Genomic DNA, 20,278 nt, shown 5'->3' with positions numbered 1-20,278 from the left:
ACCCGAAGAGGCTCTACCAGATCTACACAATGACGGGAAATGGAGAAAAAGAAAAAATAGACAAGAAAGACAAAATCTGCAACTTTTGAAAAGAGGGAATTGCAGATTTGGAGAAAGATGTTACTACAAACATCCTAATATATGTCAAAACTATGAAATATATGGTAAATGTGCATACTTAGATGGATATGGGGATGATTGCAGAGATCTGCATCCAAAATATGTAAAAACCTAAAAGAAGGAAAAGGATGTAAGTTCGACAAAAAATGCAAATATATGCACCCTGTAGCCATGAATCATAATCAATAAATAACCAACCAAGTAATAAAATCCAAATAAGAAAGAAACAAATAAGAGAGAATCAAGAATATCAGGTAAAAGAGAAAACAAACCACCCATGAGATATGCAGAGGTGTCAGCAAAAAATTTCAAAGCTCATCTCCGAAATTCTACTCAAGAGATAATAACTGTATTTATTATGCAAGAGGATATTGCAGAAACGGAGAAAATTGCAGATTCAGACAAAATGAATAATTATGATGAAGGAATATCAAATATTATGGAAAAGTTGGATTTTTAATGTCAGAATTTCTGGAAATGAAAAAAGACAACATACCAGAACGGAAAGGAGACATGGGAAAATCCTTATTACTACCATTATTAAATGAAGGAGAAAACACGCAAACCATCATAGTGATGAATGCGCAGGGTTTAGTTACGAGTAACTCAAAAAGAAAAATAGAGTACTTAGAAGAACTAACCCGAAAATAAAAGAAAATAGATATAATGAATATAAGTGAAACCTGGTATTCCCAAGAGACTGGGAATGATGATCAAATGAAAAAGGGTTCCAAACTTATAGATCAGATAGAAAAAATGGAAATCAAGGGGTAACCGCAATAGGTATGGGAAAGACAAAAACAAGGAAAAATATATGAGAAATATAGTAACTCAGAATGTGAACTAATAGCGGTAGAATTTGAATCTGAAAAATTAAAAGATGAACATAGTAATATATAGACCTCCTAATACTAAAGAGTTTGACTTAATAATTGAAAAATTGGATGATATATAGTAAAATCACAAGGACTGGACTATTCTCCTATCTGGTGACTTCAACTTTCCCTTTCGTAGAATGGAAAGAACGAATAGGAGATTGTGGTTGTACTTATACATATAAAAAAGAGAGTAATAGTAGTGCAGAAGATAAGAGGCAATTTGAAAAGCTATTAGATATGCTACTAGAATACAACATTCAACAAATAAATCACCTGCCAACAAGAAAGGAAAATACTTTAGACCTAGTATTTGTGAACGAGATGAATTATGTTAAAGAAATAATAGTTTATAATGCGAGTATTTCAGACCATAATGTCATAGAATTAACAGTTCATTCCAAAGCAAGTGAAAATAGAGATAAGCAAGAAATGAAAAAGTGGGAAGGATATGGAAAATACAACTTCTACAGTAAAAATATATAAAAGGTCAGAATTAATGAAGAATTAAACAAAGATTGGGATAACATTTTCGTAAGTGATGACATAAGGGTAAATACGGAGATATTATATAAAAATATTGGAGAAAATAGTGGAAAAATATATACGAAAAGAAAGAAAAGTAAACATCATTCATGCCATACCAAGAGACAGAAGGATCTTGTTCCAGAAAAATCAGAAAGTGGAAAAAAGGTCTTGCAAAAGAAAAAAATGCATGGAAAGTTATAGAACTAAAAAGTAGATAGAAAACATGCAGAACAAAAGATTATACAATCAAAAGAAAATGAAAACGGGACTTGGAAGAAAAAACCCTATTAAATATCAAGCAAAACCCCAAACTATTATACTCATATGCGAAGAAGATGAATAAAAGAAGAATCGAAATAGGCCCTCTGAGAATTGAAGGGAGATTAGTTAACGAATGAAAAAAAGGAAATTTATTTGCAACATACTGGCAGAACGATATAAGAGAGAATTCACCCCAATAGAATAGATAATGAAGATAATGATATAGAAGTAAGGGAAGAAAATAGTGAATATTTAGCTGACATAGAAATTAATGAAGCTGATATTGTGCAGGCAATTAATGAAATTAAAATGGAGCTGCTGCAGGGCCGGATGGAGTCCCTGCTATTTTGTTAAAGAAAGTAGTTCATTCTATCGCAAAGCCCACTTGCAATATTATTAGACAAAGTGTAGATACAGGCAAGATTTATGATGAGCACAAATTAGCATATATCACCCCTACTTTCAAAAGTGGATCAAGACTAGAGGCAAGTAATTATAGACCTGTGAGTCTAACATCACATATTATGAAAGTGTATGAAAGGGTGAATGAAAAAAAGAAAAATATTATGAAACATTTAATAAAAAATAATTTGTTTAATATAGGACAACACGGTTTCGTACCCGGAAAAAGTCCACACAAACCCAACTGTTAGTCCACCGTGAGAACATATTCAAAAATATGAAAAGCGGAAATGAAACAGATGTGGTTTATCTAGACTTTGCAAAAGCTTTTGACAAAGTAGACCATAATATATTAGCAAAGAAAATTAGAAACACAATATCGTAGATAAAGTAGGAAGATGGTTAAAAGAATTTTTACACAACAGAAAACAGATAGTTATTGCAAACGATGAGAAATCGGATGAAACCAAGGTAATATCCGGTGTGCCACAAGGTACGGTGCTAGCTGCAATATTGTTTGTTATTATGATTGAAGACATAGACAGTAATGTTAAGGATTCGGTAGTGAGTAGTTTCGCTGATGACACAAGAATAAGTAGAGAAATTACTTGTGATGAAGATGGAGGAACGCTCTACAAAGAGACCTTAACAAAGTATATGATTGGGCAGAGGTAAATAGGATGGTATTTAACTCTGATAAATTTGAATCAATAAATTATGGAGACAGAGAAGGAAAGCTATATGCATATAGGGACCTAATAATGAGACAATCACAAATAAGGAAGCAGTTAAAGACCTTGGTGTGATGATGAATAGGAACAGGTGTTTATGCAATGATCAAATAGCAACTTTGTTGGCAAAATGTAAAGCAAAAATGGAATGTTGTTACGGCACTTCAAAACAAGAAAGCTGAACACATGATTATGCTTTATAAAACATATGTTCGTAGTCCACTTGAATATTGCAATATGATATGGTACCCCCACATCATCAAAAGGATATTGCACAAATAGAGAGTGTACAAAGGTCCTTTACAGCTAGAATAGAAAGAAGTTAAAGACCTTGACTACTGGAAAGACTACAATTCTTAAAATTATATAGTCTAGAAAGGAGAAGAGAACGCTACATGATAATTCATGCATGGAAACAGATAGAAGGAATAGCAGAAAATATCATGGAACTAAAAATATCAGAAAGAGCAAGCAGAGGTAGATTAATAGTGCCCAAAACTATACCAGGAAAAATAAGGAAAGCACACAGGACATTAATCCACTACGCACCAGCATCGATAATGCAGCGTCTATTCAATGCGTTGCCAGCTCATCTGAGGAATATATTGGGAGTGAGCGTAGATGTGTTTAAGAATAAGCTCGACAAATATCTAAACTGCATCCCAGACCATCCAAGATTGGAAGATGCAAAATATACCGGAAGATGTACTAGCAACTCTCTGGTAAGACATTAGAGGTGCCTCACACTGAGGGACCTGGGGCAACCCGACAAGATGTAAGGTCTGTAAGGTCTGTAAGGTCTCTCTCTCTGTCCTCCGTCTCATATCACCTGGATCCACTATTTGAGTAATGGTAAACGTTTGATATGTTACTTGGAAGTGGGCAAGGATCACAAAACCGTAAATGGCTACTCTACCAACTTGTGCTTGGCTACATCTAATTTTGTCTAGATTGACTGGACTATAATTACCTGTATTACCAATAATATACGAATCTGGTCACAAAGATGTTACACACCAGGTTTTGTCGCCGCGGGTTGTAATAGTCATCAAAACATCAATTTTGCAGCAAGGGTCTTATTTTATTAATTAATCTATGCTAAGAACACATTACTGGATATGATAACCTAGTACTACAGGATTTGTATTTACGGCATAACTTAGTTGAGTTACCAGTATTTGAGTGTGATGGGCCACTTGGCTCCGCCCCTAGCAACCATCTAGGGTTCTTATAGAAAGTATTTTAATTTGCTATATTTCTTATATTATATTATATTTATAATATGTTGTTTCCGAAACTCTTGGTGAAAATAAATTGTGAAATGAAATGCAGTGAATGTGTGCATCGGTGGACTAATATAGTGATGGTGGGATATAAAGGATGTAGGTGTTGTCAAACCGTATACTTTTAACATTATTTAGTGTCTCAGATTATTGGGTGTGTTTGCAGGCATATGCTCAACAGGAGTTGTCTTTGTTTGCCGCCGCCATCCCTACAAACATTGCCACAAATAATTCTATAATATCTAGATTATAGTGCACACCATTAGTATATGTTACAACAGTTATTCCAAACATAGATAAACACAACAACCGCAACTAACACTGACGTAAGTGTAGGTAATTGTAATTACCAAATAAACCTCCACAAAGGCTGCAAACACACGACTGTTAAGACCACTGGCGTCATACAGATCGTCCCTGGCTGTGTATATATAGCACGTTATCTCTCGTGGGCGAACCAGGATTCATAACGTAAACGATAGTAACAGACATTAACCATACAAAGATGATCTCAGTAACCCTAGAACGCTAAGTGCCAGCTATCATCGCGAGTTTGAATCATTGACATTAACTGTTATCAGTAAAGGTATACTACTATCACCACCTTATAAATGTTGGTAAGCGACCCCCGTCAAGCATTACATTTAGGTTACCCAATATCACCTGTCCCCATCACCTTTACCCCCACCTAGTTATTTCCCTCTACCCCCCCCACCTCCTCATGTTCGGGGTTTCAAGGCCTTAGTTATTATGAGATCGTTCAGGTGAATGTTTTTTGGAAGGTAAAATAATACTCAGATGACAGTATTTCATTACGCCATTATATTTTTCAAATGTTGACAATTGGTTTAATACCAAAAATCAAAACATGGAATTGTAAAAGACGGAATGAGCAGGAGATATCGAAAGTAATGGATTTCTTGAATTGCTTGGAGGAGGAACACCGACAAGGTGTGTTGGACATTAGCCGCTGCAGCGGTGAAGCGACAAATATAGCCGGAGTAGGTGTGGGTCACGGGTGAGCAAGCATGAGCCGTAGGGTGAGGGTGGGGGAGGGGGACAGGTTACCTAAGACGTGACTGATCTGCCCAGGTCTAAAGAATGTCACCCAATAATTTGAGACACTAAATAATATGTTAATAGTATACCCCATCATCATTATATTAATGCAACGATGCACACATTCACTGCATTTCATTTCAAAATTTATTTTCACCAAGAGTTTCGGAAACAATATAATATAAATATAATATAATATAAGAAATATAGCAAATTAAAATACTTTCTATAAGTAGCGTAGATGGTTGCTAGGGGCGGAGCCAAGTGGCCCATCACACTCAAATACTGGTAACTCAACTAAGTTATGCCGTAAATACAAATCCTGTATAGGTTATCATATACAGTAATGTGTTCTTAGCATAGATTAATTAATAAAATAAGACCCTTGCAGCAAAATTGATGTTTTGATGACTCATACAACCCGCGGCTACAAAACCTGGTGTGTAACATCTTTGTGACCAGATTCGTATATTATTGGTAATACAGGTAATTATAGTACAGTCAATCTAGACAAAATTAGATGCAGCCAAGCCCAAGTTGGTAGAGTAGCCATTTACGGTTTTGTGACCCTTGCCCACTTCCAAATAACATATCAAACGTTTACCATTACTCAAATAGTGGATCCAGGTGATATAAGACGGAGGACAGAACGACAGGTGGAGAGAGAGAGAGAGGGAGAGACAGAGAGAGAATACAACTGCTTATAGGATAATGAAAAAAGAAGGATATTTCCGTCTGAATCATACTATAATGGGCGTAATGTCTGTCTGTCTGTCTGTCATTCGATCACGGCCAAACGGCTGGTCAGATGGGCATGAAACTTGGCAGGGTTATGGCGAGGACCCCTAAGATGGTTTGTAATGGGGTTTCATCCAACCTAACCCCCTCCTTTGTAGGGGGTGGGGGTGAGAAGGGATTCCATGAAACGGAACTGTTTCTGGCCGTGAAACTAGGCTGGTTATTCCCGTAGACTTAGTTACTTTACGATTTTTCATACATAATTTCTGTACAACTTCCCGGAGAAAGTCGCGAATATTTCAGCTCGGACACAATAGAAGATGAAAATTATCATCAATATACGCAAGATTTTTTGAATAACTTAAATCCATCGGGACTGCCAGTGCACAAAATAACGTTGAAGAAGTACTGCCCAGTAATGTTGCTTCGGAATTTCGATCCGGCCAATGGACATAATAAAAAGGAAACTGACAAGTTCCTGCGTTCTAATCTTTTTGGAAGACACAGGATCATAAGAGCATTTATCAGTAGCCATAACGCACTGACATACAAGTTGCGTCTTTGCAGTAACATAATGAAAAGAAAGATACTTTATTATTCGTATCACCGTGCAAATTAATTGACAAAGAAACCGAACCAATCAAGATCCTGTTCCGTTAAATGAAAGTCACCGACAAAGAGAGAGAGAGAGAGAGGAAGAGAGAGAGAGAGAGAGAGGAGAGAAGAGAGAGAGAAGAGAAGAGAGCCATTTAACGACGTTAATGCACTACAATTTTATAATTTTATCTTGCTATCGAAAAATGAGAGAGAGAAGAGAGAGAGATAATTTGTGATTTGAGAGCTAAGTAATCGATAATCCCATCACCGTCTTCGTTACTTGACTTACATTGAGAGAGAGAGAGAGAGAGAGAGAGAGGAGAGAGAGAGAGAGAGAGAGAATCATTCCAAGAGGGTTAAAAACAAACAATATTGAATACGAACTTCTTTACGTTCATTGATCGTCCCTTCACTTACTTTAAAAGAGAGAGAGAGAGAGAGAGAGAGAGAGAGAGAGAGAGAGAGAGAGAGAGAGAGATATAATTAAAAGAGGGAAACAACAATTATTAAGAATTTCTCTGCGTTCAGTGATCGTCCCTTGAATTACTTACGAGAGAGAGAGAGAGAGAGAGAGAGAAGAGAGAGAGAGAATATTCGTGTAATCGCCCTTATTTTAATATTGCTGAACAAATAGTACATATAAATTTTTCACTTTTGCACCCGTATTTTATCACCCATCGTAGGTGGGTAATATTTGCTAGTAATATTAATAAGAGTAGTCAGTTCCAACAATATTTAAGGCTTTATATATAGGGAATATGATAACAGTTTAAAACAATACGATGTGATATGATTTCATAATAATTATCTTCCAAAATATATACGATAACATGCTTATTAAAACAGAAGGTCCCGAATATGTCCATCAGGTTAATAACTGAACACGAATAAAAGTATCTCTCTCTATATATAAACTATGCATTTCTTTCGTTACCTTTCCTCGTACTCTCTCTCTCTCTCTCTTTTCCATGTACATTTAATTCATTGATTGCATTTCTTTGCCCGATTACCGTAATTTCCCTCCTCCTCCATTCGAACCATTCTACGTAACTATGTACTGGTTATTTGAACGAAGGCCATCATTCAGGGCAAGAAGGGCATGAGCCCTCCGAGCCAGGTTTGGCGGGGTGACACACCGGTTTTGTTGCTGGCTACTACTTTACTATACTCTGTTTTTTTCCATCTGTCCATGCCGCCTGTGGTGTTTTTTTTTTTTTTTTTTTTTTTTGCATGGTAACACTGCGTCCCCTGGCTTTATATAGTTACGCTATGTGTAAGTTTTAGGTAAATAAAAGGATATCTGGGTGTACATTTGCAACTGAAAAGTGTTTTAATAAATTACAGTATGCGAATTACACCGTTAGTATTCGAAATAAGGTTATTATTATTGTTGAATGTAAGCTGAATGTAACTATGTAAAGCCCGGGACGCAGTGTTGCCAAACGCAAACACCACACGCTGATGGACAGATGGAAAAAAAAACAAGAGTATAGACACCCCTTCCATATATTTTTTGAATGAAGACTCCGATGTTGGTAGTAGTAGTTGTAGTAAATGGAATATTTATGGTGTTTCACATACTCAAACACCTACCCTACATTCTCTCTCTCTCTCTCTCTCTCGTCTCTCGTCTCTCTCTCTCTCTCTCATATTTTCGATGAGCAATGTCTCAAGTAGAGTACAATAAGGGAATGGGCATCAAATGAGAATATAAGTGTGTAATACAATTCCATAGCGCAATTCACGTTTCCTCTTAACTTGAGGTATGCACCAAGTCTTACACACACTGAAAATCATTGTTACCCTGGAGTTTCTGTTGCTTCGTATTGTCTCCAAAGTCCCGGTTTAAGCGAACCTACTTTGTCCTGCTAAACAAATGAATGTAACAACGCAAGTGGCCCTACCTTAACTTCCTTAATAATCATGATCAGTCCCATAATAAATCCACAGTGCTTTGTATAGCACTCTACAAGCCCCTTTCATTATCTTATCGGTGTGCCTCAGTGTCAGTTTTGCTGTTTCTAAACACTTGATTCATGTACTTGAAACTGACACTAATGTTTGGTGTAGGGTTGTTCAGTGGTTATCAGTGAGTCTATGTTCCCGTTTTTATCTATATATTTCATTTTTTTCTGGATTTGAAGTTACTCATTCATTCAATGTTCAAGGTATTGCTTATTACAGGAGGTCCAATATTTGTATTTCAGCGATCATCATCATACTACCGGGAACTCTCCTATTACGTCTGATATAGTTTACGTCACAACTAGTCTCTCTCTGGTGGCTTGCTAAATTTAGCTAAGTTTCTTTAAATTTCTTTGATTTATTCTAATAATGGCCTTAATTATCCACATCAGACATCACTACATATTTTTGCTAATTTGGCAGTGGCTTCAAATGGCTATTTCCAAAAATATGAGACATATCCAATGCCTCGTCAAGATTTTATCGACGAAAATCTATTAGTCACGGCCCTGAATTGCACTTTTTTTTTTTAAATACATACTTTTAGCACAGATATTCTGAGAAAATACTCTTGAGTCTATTGACCCCGAGGTTGTCCATTTTCCGTCTGTCTGACCAAGCAAGATGATGTGCAGGATTTTCATGGTCCCCCCCCCCCCCCGTATATTCCCCATGCGGGAGATATTCTAGAGCAGTGGAACCCAACCTTGGCCACTTTTAGGAACCGTGTGAGACAATTTTTCTCATTCCAAGGAATGAGAAATATATATATATATATATATATATATATAATATATATATATATATATATATATAATATATTATGGATATTTTTTGAAACCATCAATACATAACCACGTGTGGAACAGATCCTGATGTGAGTTAGAAAATATATATATATATATATATATTATATATATATATATATATATATATATATATATATATGTATATATATATAGCATTTGTAATAATTACCTTTAGTAAAAACAGAGAAGAAAATCTCGCACAATATGTTCGATAAAATAACTACAGGAACTACGATTTCTCATGCCATGTTTAACGAAGAAAAATATATGCTTATGAATAACAAATGATTAAATAAAAAACAATGAATTCTCACGGACTTCGGTTGAGGATGGCTGTTCTAGAGTGTTATTGTATTTATATTTATGCATATGTTCAACATAACCGTATATTATAATGTCTGTGGCATTTGCTTAATTTCCAGTAAATTAGAGCAGTGGATGCATTCCGATGAATCCGCGCTTGTTTCATATCTTATTTTGCTGCTAATGGATCTTGCTATTCTAACGTTAGACACCCGTATGTGAAATGCAGTAGATCACATAGAGGCGTTGAAAGTGTTGGTAAAACCATTGGTATAGACCTATAGGTGATAAGATCTCTAGTCTTGATTTTTTTTAGCTGACTTTAAATATCCCTAGGCTATATCGTTGTAGCCAGTGGGTGGTGAGAAACTGGAGCTTTTTTGTGATAATGGTTGGCGGTGTTTACGGTTACCTCTCTCCTCCTTCCTTCACACCCCCCCCCCCCCCCCCCCCCCCAAAGAAATTCCAGGAAAGTCATAATTCACGAGAAAGGAGGACGATCTTCAGGAAATAACCTAGAGATGGGAAGAGTTTTAGTTAGATGAAGATATTATAATTCAGGGTCTCGCAATTAACTGCTCCTCGTTGGAAGAGTGGTTTTTTCGCGCTCGGCTACCATTCCGGTGATCCTAATTTAATTTCGAATTTCGAATCTTGGCTCGGCCAACGCGGAAGTAGAGGAATTTATTTTCTGCGATAGAAATTCATTTCTCGATATAATGTGGTTCGGATCCCACAATAAGCTGTAGGTCCCGTTGCTAGGTGACCCATTGGTTCGTAGCCACGTAAAATTGTCTAATCCTTCGGGTCAGCCCTAGGAGAGGTGTTCATCAGCTCAGTGGTCTGGTGAAACTAAGATATACTTATTATTACTCTCAATTAACTATTTGTATGAGCTTAGTATGTCATTCTTTGGATGTCGTATAATCAGGCATTAACGTCGTGACTTGAATGTTTTCACAGGGAGATGACCAGAAAACCGAGCCTTGGTGGCACCGAGGAGAGAGGGAAATGGCTCGATGGATTGAAGGCCACTGGAAGGACCAGGGACTGGATGAAGTGCACCTCGTTCCATACCAAGTCTTCTCTCGTACCCGAGTCCAGTATGTCCCACGAATTTGGTGGGTGGGAAACTGACTCATTTTCTCAAGTTTCTTTACACCCTTAACACGAACACTTCCAGCCTCCGTAGGGGGTAGTGCGTCAGTGCTCCTCACACAGTGTTTTTCTGTATGTAGGCATTACTTCAGGTTCTTTTGCAGCGTCCCTAGCTGCAACCCCTTTCTTCCTTCCCCTTTTTTACTGTACTCCTTTCGTATTCTCTTTCATCCATCTTACTTTTCACTCTCTCCTAAAAAAAAATGCTTTCTAGCGGTTTTCATCTTGGTACATCTTGGAAAACTTTTTTTTTTTTTTACTCCCACTTTCCCCTTTTTTTTTTCAGCGCTGAGTGGTTTAATGAAACCCATAGGTCCCAGCTCCTGTTTTTTTATTCATTTTTTTTATCCTAGAATAATTGTGTAAGGCTTCTTTGTCAATTTTTAGTTTTCACCTTCGCTTCCTTATTTTCTCTCATTCCTCTGCAATCTCAGATGCCAGAACTTGACCAAAAGTTTCTGCTTTCATGAAATTATCAGAGCCCTTTGCCCAAAGAAAACTTGTCTGAAGGATTGATTTATAATTTACAGCCTGGCGTCGAAGTTACTATAGATTGTCTATAGTGACTGAAAACTTACCAAAGATTGAGTTTTGTGTTTGTGACTTCAGTTTTGTTTTGATATTTTCATAGGAATGTTTCCATTTTTAGAAATTGCGTGACTTTTTTAGCATTATTATTTACTCAGTATTTGCAAAGAAAAGAACTTCCTGATGACCTAATTTGACAATTGTCAATTCATTGTATAATAACTGTTCATACGTTTTTCTTGGCATAACACTTATGTTAATTCATTTTAATTGTGTTAATTCATTTTAACTGTGATACTGTGCATTCTTTCTTCTACACTGAATTCCTGACGAACTATGTTTACAAAGGAGATTTTTGACAGGCGGTTACAAGCTGCACTGACTAATTGGGCTTGTGTTCGTCCATCTTGCAGGTTCGTATTATTGACAGCAACGACGATAAAACAATATGGGTCTCAGCGCCAAAGCAGAAGCCTCTGTATGCTGAAGAGGAGGCCTTACCGGACCTCCCATTCACTTTCAACGGCTACGCGTTCCCCGGCAATGTGACGGTAAAAATGGAAAGTTGATGTCATTCTTTAAAAAGTTAGAGGATTTTAGTCAGGGTTCACCAGCCAGAGTTGCATGTGCGTTCCCTGGCATTATGGCGGCAAATAGATGGGTTTGTTTAAATTTGTTGAAAGTTGGGGTTTTAACTATAACTATAGTAAGAATCATTTTCTACGATGTCCAGAAAAATATTAGTTATTCTTATCAGTAACGTACACTCGATTCTCGTACATTCCATTGAGGAGTGAGAGATGTGTATTTCTGGTGATAGAACTTCACTCTCGACGTGGTTCGGAAGTCACGTAAAGTCGTTGGTCCCGTTGCTGAATAACCACTGGTTCCATGCAACGTAAAAACTCCATACAAACAAAACAAACAAACAACTCGTTTTCAGATTTTTCTGTTTCAGAATAAAAACACTTTTGGGAGTGATAACTGTCAGTTGGTTGCGGTTATGTTAAGATCAAAAACACGTTTGGTACAAGTGAACTAGTCCTCTTCCATGTTGCCTTAATTTTGTTCAGATCATAGGCACCTTTCGGTGCACTATGATTATCACCTTATGTTTACGCTTGGTTTATGGTTTCTTCAGACCAGAGGCCCTTTGATATTTCGTGCTGATTTACCTTTGTTCAGGTCAGAGGCCCTGCTATAGTTCATGTTTACGATTTTATTCAGATCAGAGGCCCTGTTATAGTTCGTGTTTACGATTTTATTCAGATCAGAGGCCCTGTTATAGTTCATGTTTACGATTTTTTTTCAGATCAGAGTCACTTTTGGTATAAATGAACTACTCCGGTTTCCTGTTAGTTTATGATGCTGTTCAGATCCTTTTAGTTGATGGTTTTGTGGTGATCAGAAGCGCCCTTGATTTTTCTGGTTGCTTTATGATTTAGTCCAGATGAAAAACATTTTGTTGTAAATAAACTTGTATGGCTTCCTGTTGTCTTATGGCATTTTCAGTTCGGAGGCACTGTAATTGTCAATGAACTATCCAGGTGTCCCATTAGTTTTTGGGTTTGTTCAGATCAGGGAGCGTTTGATATAAATGAACTGGTCAGGTGTCTCGTTGGTTTACAGTTTTGTTCAGAACAGGTTCATTATTGATTCAGATCGTGGGCATTCTTAACGTAAGTGAACTATAGTCAGGATTCCTGTCGTTTTACGGATTGTTCAGGCCAAGATCAAGGGCGCTCTTAATGTAAGTGAACTGTTCTGGTTTTATTTTGGTGTACATTTTGTTCTGATCAGACATTTGTGTATGAATGAACTAATCAGGTTTCTGCAACATTTTTCATTAAGCCTAACAGCTCCAAAAAATGCAGAGCTAGGTAAGTTTTAGTTTTCTGTAAAAAAAATGATTGAGGTGGCTTTGTCTGTCTGTCCACACATTTTCTGTCCGCTCTCAGATCTTAAAAACTACTGAGGCTAGAGGGCTGCAAAATGGTATGTTGATCATCCACCCTCCAATCATCAAACACCAAATTGCAGCCCTTCTTAGCCTCAGTAGTTTTATTTATTTTATCTAAGCCCGTGGCTGAAAGTTTCGTGAGCCGCAGCTTATACTGCATTATACCAAGACCACCGAAAGAGAGATCTATATTTGGTGGCCTTGCTTATACCCTGTACAGAAAACTGTATTGTGTTCGGTGCATTTTGTTTTACTTGTTTTCAGTTGCATTTAGCTCTTATGTAGTGATTATTACCAAAATATTAAAATTTCATGAATCCGGGTTTGTGGTCGATATGGCTGTGGCAATTAATTATGATTTTTTTTTTGTATGAAAGTGATTGTATACTTTATATCGGATATATTTGAGAAGCAAAGAGGTTAGAGCGCACAAATTACATGCACATCACGAGCAAGTAGACATTCTCAACGTACTACCTGCATTATCTGACAATACCAAAAGTCTGTAAGCTTGCATATAGAAGACTAAGACATTCATTTTTGTGCTGATCTTTCCTTCTCTGCAGAGTGATGTAGTTTATGTCAATTACGGACGGGAGCAGGACTTTGACTTCCTGGAAAGTGAAGGTGTCGACATGACTGGCAAGATCATTATTGCAAGATACGGAAAAATCTTCAGAGCTAACATCGTAAGTACTACTGTGCTTGCATTTGTCGTTATTGGAGGAGGGAAGCTTTCATGAAAAGTATTATTTTTAACAGTGTGATGCTTGTATTGCATCACGTTCATCATTTTCTGCGCAACACATGCTATTGATTTTAAATTTAGAAGAGCTTTGTGATGTGCCAGTCACCAAATATTCCTGGTGCATTCATGACGCCAGATAAGATGATTGCAACACGCGCCGTTTCTCCCGCAGGCAGAGATTGCAGAGGCCAGAGGAGCCGTCGGCGTGGTCCTTTTCAGCGACCCTATAGATTACTCTCCCGAGGGCTCAAGTTTCGTTTACCCTAATTCGTACTTCATGCCCCCTTCAGCTGCTCCGTTCGGCACCGTGAAACTGGTGGACGGTGATCCCCTCACCCCCTTCTATCCCGCCACAGGTACGGGCCATTGGGAAAATAAACTAAATATGATGTAATATATATAATATAACATATATAGTGTGTGTATATATTATATACTATATATATATAGATATGTATATATAAATATGTAGATTGTACTTTGATTTCATTTTCTCAGGTTTACATTTCCAAGTTAAGAGTGAACACATAATATAAAGCATTCGAAAACGATGCTGGCCATGACTTCGAGCTTGTGTACAATACATGTTTAATGGTTGACATCCTCCCTAGAAAGTGCCAAGCGCCAATACCTTAAAATCATTTAGAACGGAAGTTCCCAGCTCTTAACATTATACAGAAATAGGTATAGTTAAAACGGAACATGTTATCACAGAAATAACACTAACATTGATAATAAACCAATCGGCTATTTTCATTAGGGGTGTGGGGTGTGGCTGTGGGCCTTCATAGGGTCAGGGTGTTTAATTAAGAATCTAAAAGATAGCAACCTGAAGCACGCCGTAAATCATCTACCTAGGTATATCTCTACATTATAGTATATATATATATATATATATATATATATATATATATATATATATATATATATATATATATATATATATATACACGCAAAATATAATGTGAGAAAGAGAGATTCTTAACTAGACACCCTGACCCTATGAAGGCCCACAAGCCACGCCCCTCACCCCTAATGAAAATAGCTGATTGGTTTATTATGCAATGTTAGTGTTATTTCTGTGATACATGTTCCGTTTTAACTATACCTATTTCTGTATAATGTTAAGAGCTGGGGAACTTCGTTCTAAATGATTTTAAGGTATTGGCACTCGGCACTTTCGAAAGAGGATGCCAAGCATTAATAATAATAATAATAATAATAATATTAAACCATGTATGTACACAAGCTCGAAGTCATGGCCAGCATAGTTTTCGAATGCGGTATATTTATTCATTCTTCACTTGGAAACAAATGTAAACCTGAGCAAATGAAATCAAAGTACAATCTGCAATACTATGTGGTTTGTAATGGCTCTGTATATCTAATATTACGGGGCTCCTACGCAGTACATATCTCTAATACAGAAAACAAGAGTGTTTGTTATATTATTCTGCACGGGACAGCCACTTTCCTATTTTGTTTACAATGTCTATAGGAGACTGAGTTAACGTGTTTACTTCGATCTTGATTCAAATTTTCGGCAACTCTTCCACCCGGTCGTCAACCACCACCCTCACGAAAATGAAGAGTCGTCTGTCTTGTATACTATATTAATCTATTCTTTATATTATGGCATGCGATATAATTAGTCTATGCAAACCGCCACTGATTTTGACCTGTTTCATGCCATGTTTCTGTCAGTTTATTTGCTACAAAACTTTAAAATAATGAATAGACATAGTTTCAAAAATGATGCTGTTATTTTAAACTTGAGCTTCAGGATTGAATGTTTAATATTTCCAACTTGTCTCAAATGCTCGTGCCTATAAGTACTCATGGTCCCGATTTATAACAGTTTTATGCGTAGGAACAAGTCAGTGCACCTCACAGCGTGCACTGTAGGCATCACTGAAGGTTTTTTTCAGCGTCCCCTCGGCCGCTAGCTGCAACCCCTTTCATTCCTTTTACTGTACCTCCATTCATATTATTTTTCTTCCATCTTGCTACCCACCCTCTCCTAACAATTATTTCATGTGCAACTGTGAGGTTTTCCTCCTGTGACACCTTTCAAATCTACCTGTTCTCAATTTCCTTTTCAGCGCTGAAGGGCTTCATTAGGTCCCAGTGTTAGCTTTGGCCTGAACTCTATATTCCACTCCATTCCTATAAACTGGCCGGATTTGGTGTGAGTCAAAGAAAGGGGAAAGGAACATTGCATAATGAATCAAGCGGCTACCGTGGGTAAGGGCTAGGGGGGCGTGGCTTTATCGGCAGTTAAGGCCTAAATACCAGGTACATTATAATTTTTTTTAGGGTATGAATTGATGAGGTACACTTGGTTTCTACGTAATGCGCACTCTCGATTAGGCATCACCTATGATCCAGACTTTTTTTTTTCTTTTTTTTTTGTTTTTTGGGGTCTTAAGTCACTGACTGTAGGTTGACTACCTCTAGTATAGTTTTGTTCTGGCGTTGTAAGTTGTCCATTTTATCCCCTTTACTTGAAAATAGCGAGTAAGTGGTATTCTCTGTGGATTTCCTGACTAGTTTTCATTTGCACCTTTATGAATTTCGACTCTACAAAACCTCTTTTACCATCTGTCGGAATTTACATTTTGACAAACTAACATGCCTTCTGCTGCCATGGCTCCTAGTATTATGTCATGATCATGGAATTTGCAGTGTTACTGTATTGTGCAAAAGGTATAGCTTTAGGAATTAGAATCGTTATGGTTCCGTAAAGTGAAAATACATAGAGAAAATACAGCATTAACTTCAACTACTTTCTTCTCGATTTTATTGTTAAAGGTCGTCGGCAAGAATTGAATGGTTTCATGGGGGTGTTCAGAGTGACTTGGCATTATTTGCTGGTGTGGCTCTATCATAGTCATCCTCATACGACCTCTTTGGGGCCACTCAGAGCCCCAGAGCTTGTGTAATGTGATACAAATCCGCGAGTAATAAATGAATGAGAAGGAAATCTCCACTAAACAGAGGGTCGGTGTGTTTTCTGGTGTCAGAACTGTAGGTGTGAGGAGGAGTTGCCTGAGGAGAGGAGAAGAGAGGTCCTAACTTGCACTCTCTGCATGATCTTGGTATTCTATATACTCGTAGCAGCAGCAGCAGCATCAGTAGTAGTAGTAGTAGGTTTTGGCGAAATCTTTTATTTTTTAAATATGGTTTTTATGGTATTTTTTCTTCGTCGCCATTGACTGAAAACATACCTTGCCTGTGTTGTGAATGCCTGTTCCTAACCTTCATAATCCTTGAGAGTCTAAGCAGACAGAACTCCTTTACATTTTCGTGCATTTTCTTATCTAAAGAATTGTACACTTGAGTGTAAAGACTCATCTGTAAACTTCTTGTACATGAAATTGTTCTTTCAAGTGTTCTAAAAACCCATACCATCTCAAATTTTTATTGCCTGGAGAAACTTGCACTGAAATCTACTGAATCATTATTGATCTATTCTTACCTGGACTGTTTTCTACAATGTGCAGAACCAACTTTGATATTTCGTTTTGTTTTTGGCCAGAAAGTGCATTCCACATCCCAGAAGACGAAGCACAAATTCCGAAGGTGCCTGTTCAACCTATCAGCCCTGAAGATGCGTGGCAGATCCTCAGGTAAGGATATCGCTCAAACTATTATGATATTTGATGAACAGGTCTTGGCGTCTTAAGAGAAATTTCTGGAAGGTTTGGGATAAAGTCTCAGGTTTGTGTGATTTTAGGAGATAAACTCCGTTAAGAAAGATACTCAAGGCATCACCAAATTGATTGAATATAGAATTCAATCGTAAAAGATAAAAAGTATCGGGAAATGAGGACAGTGATGAGTTCAGTTCCTCAGCTGCGACTTTATTATGCTCACCACACAACCAAATACGTAGTAGAGGGTTATCGTTTTAAAACCGTAATCTCTATAGGAAACATGGCCATCAATTATATTTCTCTACAGAAATATACTTGATACATTTATAAGAGCACCTTTTGTGAATGTGTTAAACAACATCCAGTAGTGTAGTCAAATGGTTATTGTGTACGGTTTATTAACGTGTTTTCTCCACTGTGGCTAATAGAAAGCCTCTTATAAACCTGTTCTCAAAGTTATGCTTGTAAATGTTTCTTGTTAGATGTGTTCTCAAAGTAATGTTACATGTTTGCTTGAAAGCCATTGTTAGTGTGTATTTCCTTACAGTCTGTACTTGGGAGAGCGCCTTTTATAATAGCATTTTCTCAAATAATGTTGTTTTTGTATACTGCACCTCCACCTCCTTACAGTCAGCGTTAGCTCGACAGTAGATGTTATCCAGGTGTATTTTCCAACAGTTGAATACTAGCAGATTATCACATTAAAGTTATCCCTACTATAGCCATCAGTAGGGTATAGTAATTCCCATATCGTACAACACGTAACTGAGTACCATATATGAACGTGTATGTAGACTAACCTTTACTCTGTTAAGTTCATTTTGCTTGCAGTCAGATTAAAATGATTACCATTTATGAAAGTTATTTTAACTACAGCCATTACTAGAGTATATTTGCCTGCAGCCGAATGGGAGGCGAGGCAGCACCCAGTGATTGGCAAGGTGGCTTGAATGTTACCTATCGCCAAGGACCAGGATTCCAGCAGAAAAATCTGAAACTGAACTTGGATGTCAATAACGAAAATACTCCCACAACAACGTACAATGTCATTGGCATTATCAAAGGAAGCGTAGAACCGGGTAAGTTGCGTTGTATATTTGAGTTGTATCATGTAGTATAATGCAGTATTTCAAATATGCCAAACATTAACATGACTGATGGAAAAGTCGTCATAGATTGCATAAACAGCTCCTTGGCTGCAGTACCCTCAGAGCTAACATTCTGAATTGAGATTTAGACATAAGAGCCATTGTCATTCAGGTGAACTGGAACTATAATAGCTGTGTTGATTAAGTTTCGGTGGCATTTCTTTTTACAGATCGATATGTAGTACTTGGCAACCACTATGACGCCGTGGTTTTTTGGTGCTGTTTTGATCCTCCAATTCTGGGACAGCCGTCTATGCTAGAACTTTCTCGCCTTCTAATGCAATCTTTCAAAGGAAACAGGCAAGTCCAAATCAACTGAATTTCCTTGGAAACATTGGTAGACAGAGCAATATACTAATCTTTCGTGTTCCATCGTTGGCTCATCTTTTCTAAGAGTGCATTCATGATCTCTTGATGTAAGCTGAAAATTTCCTTGTTGAAGTATCAAGTGTAGCCAGGTCTCTCATAGTATGCAGTTGCAAAAGTTCACTTTTAGAAAATGTAATCACTTGTGATTCCTTGTGTCTGTTTATTTGTGAATGGTCACAGGGTGGCGTCCGAGGAGGTCACTGGTCTTCTGTGCTTGGGGCGCTGAAGAATATGGTGTTGTTGCTTCCCTGGAATGGACAGAACAGTTTGAGAAACAGCTAGCCTCTCGTGCTGTTGCTTACCTTTGAATGTCGACATGATGGCCATTGAAGGTAAGACAGGAAGAAAAAAAAAAAAAAATCAAAATTATAGGGTGGCAGTGACTTCATCCCAATCGGTTAAGTAAGATTTTGTTCTTCATGGGTTTGGACATGTAACAAGATTGTCTTTATTCTCCCCCGTCTTGTAATTAATGTCTGAATTTGTACCTGGCCCAAGAAGTCACCCATGCCATTTTCCATATTTTTCCGGGCTTCCCACTCGTCCTTGTTCTGCTGATAACTCATCAACAACAGTTGTGTTTCTGGATCTATTTTCCAGCCGCTGGAGGCCCGACACCTCTCCTTAGCATACTGCAGTTGTAGCCTTGGCTCATTGCTTATCTAGGACGCTGAATGAGAAGTGGCCTTGAGCTATTAAATTTTTTGTTTTGTCATGGCTATTGGAAATAAGGTTACATATGATATTAAAAAGTCATTTCTGTGGTGTTAAGATAAATGTAGCTTGCAGCTTCCCGAGCAAATGGAACTGTAGGAATATGGGGCAATTAATTCTTGAATAGATATCACTTAATTGTCCTGATAAGTCTTTTGAATCCAGAGCTTTTCAAGTTTATAAACCATTTGTTGCATTTTCATGTAAACAATATAAATGCCATTCTCTAAAGTATGGAGATCCCTTCAGCAGTCATTTCTACTTTGATACAAAAATAGGTAATCGTTTCAGCAGCATGAGGATTGATGTCGCTCAGAAAGATCCAA

At 37.4% G+C, this 20,278-nt stretch overlaps 1 pseudogene; it reads left to right on the top strand.

Annotated features, from left to right (window-relative positions):
* LOC135223026 (N-acetylated-alpha-linked acidic dipeptidase 2-like) overlaps nt 1-20,278 on the top strand; it is a 40,141-nt pseudogene that overhangs the window by 8,654 nt on the left and 11,209 nt on the right.

Source organism: Macrobrachium nipponense, chromosome 8 (genome assembly GCF_015104395.2).
Source record: "Macrobrachium nipponense isolate FS-2020 chromosome 8, ASM1510439v2, whole genome shotgun sequence".
Lineage (NCBI taxonomy): Eukaryota > Metazoa > Arthropoda > Malacostraca > Decapoda > Palaemonidae > Macrobrachium > Macrobrachium nipponense.
The sequence above is the reverse complement of the archived record's forward strand: the minus strand, read 5'-3'. Positions and strand labels throughout refer to the sequence as shown.